Source organism: Alligator sinensis, unplaced genomic scaffold (genome assembly GCF_000455745.1).
Source record: "Alligator sinensis unplaced genomic scaffold, ASM45574v1 scaffold93_2, whole genome shotgun sequence".
NCBI classification, from domain to species: domain Eukaryota; kingdom Metazoa; phylum Chordata; order Crocodylia; family Alligatoridae; genus Alligator; species Alligator sinensis.
The window spans coordinates 4,446,666-4,454,230 of record NW_005841854.1 but is presented as its reverse complement, the minus strand read 5'-3'; the positions used below and the strand labels follow the sequence as shown (position 1 = coordinate 4,454,230).

Sequence of the window (7,565 nt, the reverse complement as noted above, 5' to 3'; positions counted from 1 at the left end):
GCCCAAGGGATTCAAAACAACATCTCCTACCTCCTAGGAGTGAACCCTAACCATCAAGCCACAGCTGTTCCAGGATGGGGCACTTAATCCATCCTGAAATTGAAGGTGGACCCCAGTACAGAAAAGAAATGCAACAGCCATGAGGTCAGGAGCGGAACACATCTCCCTAGGTTTTGCATTTCCTAATTTTAGTTCTGGGCAGCTCCTTGCTCAGTATCCCAGGTGTTTTTGTATCATCCTTTTGAAACATCTGAACATCTCCTATGCACAGAGTCTCAACACTTAACTCAGTTTTGCACTCCATTCTGGGCCTGGATGCCTAAAGTTGGGTTTTGCAGCTCTAAATGTATAGGTATCGAAATCCTCTTTCATCTGTAGACTGAAAAGGAATTTTGTCTAACTGATGTTTTTAAGATATCAAACAGAGCAATAAAGATTTAAAGAAAAGACATCTTGATAAATGACCTGCTTTCTTGTCAGATTGACTCAGGCAATTTAACGATACATCTGAGCATAAGGGAAATATTTTGACTTAGGGATTTATTTCACAAGAAGCAAAGCATAAACGATAACATTGTAAAAATTCTTTATTTTTTATGGGGGTGGGGGTTCAGAGTAGCTTTCCTTCCAGGAGACATGAATAAACTATTTAGAAGTGTTTTGTCATTCTGAGGCTTATTAAAAATATTTGTTCCCAGGTTTTAAGACTAATAGCTTCCTTATAGGTGGAGGGCAGAATTTTCCCCGACTAATAAATAAAACCCCATAAGGTGAGGTGCCTTGGAATCAAGAGGCTAAGACATTCATTTCTAGCCATTCATTTCTAGGGTGGGGTTGGGGAAGATGCAACTGTACAATTATCACCATCAGATAATTGCAGAGGTGTGTGTGTGTGTGTGTGTGTGTGTGTGTGTGAATTGAGCTTGAGACCGCAAGATATGCTTATACTGCAATCAAAAACTGCAATGACAACACAACCAAACATACATGCTCATCTGGATGTGGCCTGAGTGGTCTGTGGACTTGCTAACAACAATAAGGGAAATTCCTGACAGAGAAACACTTTGGATCTAGGACTTTAGCCACCTGTCAATTTGAGTATGCTACCTTTTCCAAAACAAAAACTTGTCCTCCTATGCAAAACCAAAAATGCACACAGACATACAGACACACACACACACACACATGCACAGGTAAAAAGGCAGATTTAAAAATTAAGGTTACCCTTCCAAAGGATGCCACAATCACACTAGATAACCATAACTGTTGCCATAACTACACAATAGCAATAGTAGGAATTTAAACAATCATCAAGGGATATATGTGTCTATATAGATAATTATGTATTCAAATTCATTATCTTATTATATTGTTTTCTACTTAAAGGCATAAAATGTTTACCTCTAGGCATCTTGTAATTTAGAACTTTCCCCAAACCAAAAAAAAAACAGCAGTAGATTTTCTCTGGGTTTAAGCATGTTCTCACACAGGCGTGCACAAAGATGGGAAGGGGTGATGCCTGGACCCCAGAGGCCCAATCCCAGTAGAAGAGGGTGGTCAGTCCTTGCCCAGTCCTGGTATGCAGAGAAGGGAGAGAGTGATGTTGGACCCCAAGGCCTAATCTTGGCATAAAGATTCCATCCAGGCTATGGACAGGCTCTGGGCCACTCAGGTTGAGCCCCACTGTGTAAGTAATTGAAGTATAACAATGCCCTGTGGAGGATGGGCCAGAAATGGAGCAGCCTTTGGTCAACAGGAAAAGAACATGGTAGAATAACCACAAAAAAAAGTAAGTTGACATTTGAATAAGTTAAAGAACATATTTGCCTACAAACAGAAGTCACAAGATGTAAAGCATACCTTTTAATATTGCCTGGATTCTGAATACAATTAACACAAATTTTAAAACAATATTTTACAAGCCCTTTTAATCAGCTATGGTCAGCCTGAATCTAAAAAGCTCCATTAGGCTAGCATAATTAATGCATACCAGCTTGCATAGTCAAAAGAACACAAGGCAGTGATATGACTAGCATTTACATCCAGTCACTTCTGATGGCCCAGCTCAAAAAACTAGGTAGCATTTTGCAGCTGGGATAGTTAGGCATAGCCTTCAGGAAGAGTCCAGAGGAAAGCACAGACTCATACTCTGGAGCCTCAGTTTTTTTTGTCAGTATGCCTCTACAACCACTGTGGTCCTGAATATACCCTCACAGCACTCCTGTGAAGTGAGTGAATAGATTAATGCTATTTTTACAGTCTTAATAGATCCAGAAACAGATTAATGGTTTACTCTGCAGAGATACCCAAAGGAATTCCAGAGGAGCTAGCTGAGGTACCAGAAGCAGTATAGCCATTGCAGCACAATGACTCTGTGCATACTAATTTAACCTGTTTTCTCGCACCTGAGCTAGCTTATTTATTATCTTGGGAATCTCTGCACCAATTTTCAGTTCTAAGTATAGATGACACAAAGAGAAATTAAGTGACCTATCCAAGATCACACAGCAAAATTTTAACAAAACTGTGATTCCAGTTCATAAATTCTTATCTCATAATACCTGTCTAAGGGACACAGACTTAACATGATTTCACTATATAAAATAGTAGTAAGTATCATCACTGAATTTTGGAGAGCAAACTGACTTTCTGTGAGCACACCGTAAACTATCAAATGGTAGGCAGTACTGATAAGTATAATGCCCTTTCAAGGGGAAACTGAATGGTTCAGGTTATTCATTCTTTCGTTCCTAAACCAAATGCTCAAAATCTGTTACATTTTTACTGTTTTTATGAAAGACTCACATGACATGAGTTTACTTACCTATGAATGTGGATATGGATATCCATTCTCATCAAAATCTTTATATTTTATATTAATTAGCCGTGGATGATATTTCCATCAAGAGTTGCCTTGATGCAGAAGAAACTGTCATCTCATTGCCAGAGGCAGTTCTATAATAAAGCAATGGAGACATGCTTGTATGACAAAGTGATGAAGCACAACACAGTATAACATAACAGGTTTTGGATTCAAAGATCAGTTAAACTTATTGGGCACTTACACACATGCAGGGAGGTTGCTCTGACGCTGTAAATCCAGCACATTGGTGCACACTCAATTAATCAAGTCTGCTGGAATGTGGAAATGAATGGGCTCCAGCAGACTCCAGTGTCACATGTATCAGAGTCCCCACACTAAAAAATGACAGTGGGGCACTTTGAACTAAAGCTCATAGAACAACCTTTAGTTCAAAGCACCCCACCTCCATTTTTCAGCATGGGGATGCAGAATGCATGTGATGTTCAGGCACTTTTAATTAGCACAGCTTGCTAATTAAAGCAACCCCCTCTCTCCCCCACCCCGCCACCTCCTAAGCACCCCTAGTCTTCTAAATGTGTTTCATAAAAAAACAAACGAACAAAAAAATCCTAGTCTATCCAGCCCATGTTCAAGGCAACATCACCCTAGTCTATGTGTCTAACCCACTCCTGAAAGTTTCCAGGGACAGCTTCTCTAAATTGCCTCTTCCAATTCTTAATCATCCTGATAGTCAGAAATTTCTCCCTAATCTCCAACCTAAATTTCCTCCTCCTTTTATTTGAGGCCATTGCTCTTAGTCATGTCCCTTATAGCAACAGAGAAAAATATCTCCATTCTCTTTATAATGGCCCTTCAAATATTTGAAAACTTGTCAAATCCCCCCTCAGTCATCTGTTTTCCAGATTAAACAAACCTAATTCTTTAAGCATTTCCTCATAAATAATGTTTCACCTCAGTCAGTGTTTCACCTCAGTCACTCTGTGCTGAACTCTTTCCAATCTCTTCACATCTTTCTTGAAGTATGGAGCCCAAAACTGGACACACTATTCCAAGTAAGGCATTACCAGTGCCAAACAGAGTGGAAAACTCTCTTGAAAATAAAAAAAACTCAGTCATTGACGAGTCTCAGAACTGTCAAAAACTATTTCCTGAAGACTGTTAGATGGGAAGCAAGTTGGAGCAGGACCCTATGCAAGTGTTTAGGTACTTGTTTGGTAAAATGTAGCAGAGAGTGATATCTAGGATTCTACCTCCACTGAAACTTACTGGGCTATGTGGTGGAGCCTAGGGGCCCTGGGGATGACAGCTTCCCATTTCTTTGCAGTCCAAGCTTTGTAACTCCAGAGTTCTTGGGCAGCCTGCCAGGCTTACTGCCCCACATCTTGGGCTCTGTTTTCGCTCATGGGATGCATCTACATAGTTTCATAGTAGCTAGGGTCAGGAGGGACCTGAATAGATCATTTAGCCTGACCCCCTGCCACAGGCAGGAATGAATGCTGGGTTCACCAGACCCCAGGCAGGTGATCATCCAACCTCCTCTTGAATTTGCCCAAGGTAGTGGTGAGGACCACTTCCCTGGGAAGTTGGTTCCAGATTTTGGCCACCCTAACTGTAAAATATTTTTTGTCCCCAATGGACAGTGAGTTCGTGCCTGGTGCGCTTGTGCCAATAAACACACAGGGGTGAAGGATCCAACTTAATCTTTATTTCTGCACAGAAAGCGGTGCTTGGCAATCGTTCGCAAAGCAAGCATACCCACCCAAGTGGGCATCAGCCTTATATAGCTACGTGACAGGTTGAACTTGCTGATGTGGTAAATTGTGCAGCAAGCCCAGCAAGTAACCCCCCTTTCAACCCCCCCCAGGGACCTCGCTGTTAATGGCCTTGCCTTCTAGCAAGGCCAGCAATTAAGCAACTAGGCAACAAGCGATCTCTCCCAGCCTAAACAACCTACTCTATGCCCTTGGTTAGATAAAATACTTTTTCCAAACACACAAAGCTGTTCCCAAAGTATAAAAAAACATATAAAAGTTTCAAGGGTACTCATCATATCGACTTCTGATCTCTAACCTAAACCTATTCTCCATCAGCTTATTACCATTGTTCCTTGTCACCCCAGGTGGTGCTGGGGAGAAAAGAGCTCTGCCTATTTGCTGTTGATCCTCCTTGATTAGCTTGTAGGCAGCCACCCCCCCTCAGCCTCCTCTTGCTGAGGCTGAACAGGTTCAGGTCCTTCAGTCTCTCCTCGTAAGACCTGTCCTGCTGCCCTCTCACCAAGTGGGTGGCCCTCCTCTGAACCCTCCAGTCTGGCCATATCCCTTTTGAAGTGCGGTGCCCAGTACTGGACGCAGTACTCCAACTGCGGCCTGACCAAAGTCGCATAGAGGGGGAGAATCACTTCTCTGGACCAGCTTGAGATGCACCTTTGGATGCATAACAAGATATGGCTGGCCTTGCTGGCTGCGGTCTGGCATTGGTGGCTCATGTTCATCTTGGAGTCACAATAATGACTTCAAGATCCCTTTCTGCCTCTGTGCTTTCAAAAGGGGAACTCCCCAGCCTGTATGTATGCTGTGGATTCCTTCTCCCAAGGTGCAGCACCCTGCATTTGTCTATGTTGAACCCCATCCTATTCTCATCTGCCCACTTTTGTAGTCTGTCTAAATCTAGTTGCAGCCTCTGTCTCCCTTCAAGTGTGTCAACCTCGCCCCACAACCTAGTGTCATCAGCAAACTTGGACAGTGTGCTTTCCACCCCCTTGTCCAAATCACTGATGAAGATGTTAAACAGTGCGGGCCCGAGGACCGAGCCCTGAGGTACCCCACTGCTCACATCTCGTCAGGTAGAGTACAACCCATCCACTACTACTCTCTGGGTGTGCCCCATCAGCCAATTTTTTACCCATCCAACTGTGCAGGCATCAATAAAATGTTTGCCATGCAGTTGACTAATTAACTGTGCTGTAAACATCTCAGTGTCTACACATGCACCCCTATTAGGTGCAGGAAACTAATAAACTCTGCAGCAGGGTAGTACTTGTACAGGTACAGCAGGTAGGAAGTACCCTGCTGCAAAGATTCTTTGTCTATGGCAGCACAAGTGTAGATGCTGACACTGCTGGCTGAGGCATGAGGGTACTTCATTGAGGGGGCTGCCTGCTGACTAGCATTGAAATGGATCATTTTATGCCCCAGCCAGCTCCTCTGCAGCACACTGAGCCCAGTCAGAGCAGTCCCAGGTTGGCAGGCTGACCCTCTGGGTTCCCTGACAGCTGAGGTTGCTCCAACCCGGTTCAATGTACTGTGGTCTAGGCACATGTGTAGACACATGCCCAGTAGCAATACACTCCAGAGCTTATTGCTGTATGTTTATAGGCATGTGCACACATGTCCATGGGAGAATTTTGACACAAAAAGCAACATTTCAAAAGTAGAAAGAAATAAACACTCTCAAAATATATTAAAACTTCTGTGAAACAAAATTATTTTTTTCACACTAATTCAAACATTATTTTATTTATTCCTCTATCATATGTTTAATTTATTTTAATTTCTAAGTTAATAAACTTGCATTTTTCAAAACAATATGCAGTTTTACACTTGTATTTTGAATTAGGAAAATATTTACAAGTATAAAGGCATTGCTTACACTGATGAATATTAGAAGAAACTCCAAAGAAGATTCTGGATTAACAATGAAATAAAAAAAAAACAAGTATATTTGAGCAGAGAGTAATAATCAATCTTTTGGTTACAGCTGACTTTTTTTAGAAGTAGCAAAATATTAACTACACAAATCTGTATTTTGTATTTTAACACACTACTTCTATCTTTGCAGCAGCAGTACAGCATTGACAGTGTCTTTATCACCCTGCTTTACCTGTGGCAGGTAAGGTTATTCTTAGTATTTTGACAGCATGCCATGTAGTTGTACAAAAGGGTTGTACAGTTCATGGGTTCATACAGTTTTAAGAACAGGATGTTTAGGTAGGCTCAACCCTACCTTGAGCAGGGGTTGGAATAGATGACAGCCTGAGGTCTCTCCCAATCCTACTCTTAAAAGGGCTGTTATACACACCACGAGATTTGCTGTTTAAGGCACTGTGATTCTATGAATAAACCATAAGGTGAGCTCAGGTAAGGGATAGCCTATGAGCGGAACTGGTTTTATGAGCATGACCAAGAGATCCAAGAATTGATTGACTGCAAGTTCAAGGCTTTTTGTGTTTGGCAGAATGACATCAACTCCAAAGAAAAGAAACTGAATCACCAATGAGCCAAGGCAGTAGTCCAAAGGATGATCTGAAATATGAACAACAGACGCTGGAAAGACAAGGCAAAGGAGTTTCAACACCTTGCTGACATCCATAATATGACTTTTTTTTTCAGTGCCACCAAAGCCACCTATGGTCCAAGCACTCAGGGACCAACCCCCTTGAGACCTAGGGATGCAGGAGACCTGATCCAAGAAAGGGATCAGTTTCTGTTGGAAGGAGCATTTTGAAGACCTTTTCAATTGAGACTCTGCTGTTGATGAAAGTGTGCTCAACTCCATCCCAGAATACCCAGTCAGAAAAGATCCCTCCAACACCTGATGAAGTGAGGAAAGCCATCCAGCAGATGAAGAATGACAAGGCATCTGGAGCAGAAGGAATACCAACCAAAATCTTGAAGCAGGGGGGAGAGGAGCTCACATCAGAGCTCCATGTCCTCATCTTAGGGATCTGTAACACTGAGGAAAT

General features: G+C 42.2%; 1 long non-coding RNA gene across 3 annotated transcripts in view; it reads right to left on the bottom strand.

The window, feature by feature from the left end:
* LOC112551666 overlaps positions 1–7,565 on the bottom strand; it is a 304,599-nt gene that overhangs the window by 58,692 nt on the left and 238,342 nt on the right. For all 3 annotated transcript variants that reach the window (XR_003095965.1, XR_003095964.1, XR_003095966.1), the window contains 2 exons: positions 2,825–2,955; positions 1,402–1,574 (listed from right to left, as the gene is read on the bottom strand). This is a non-coding gene — a long non-coding RNA (uncharacterized LOC112551666). The remainder of the gene's footprint in view (positions 1–1,401; positions 1,575–2,824; positions 2,956–7,565) is intronic.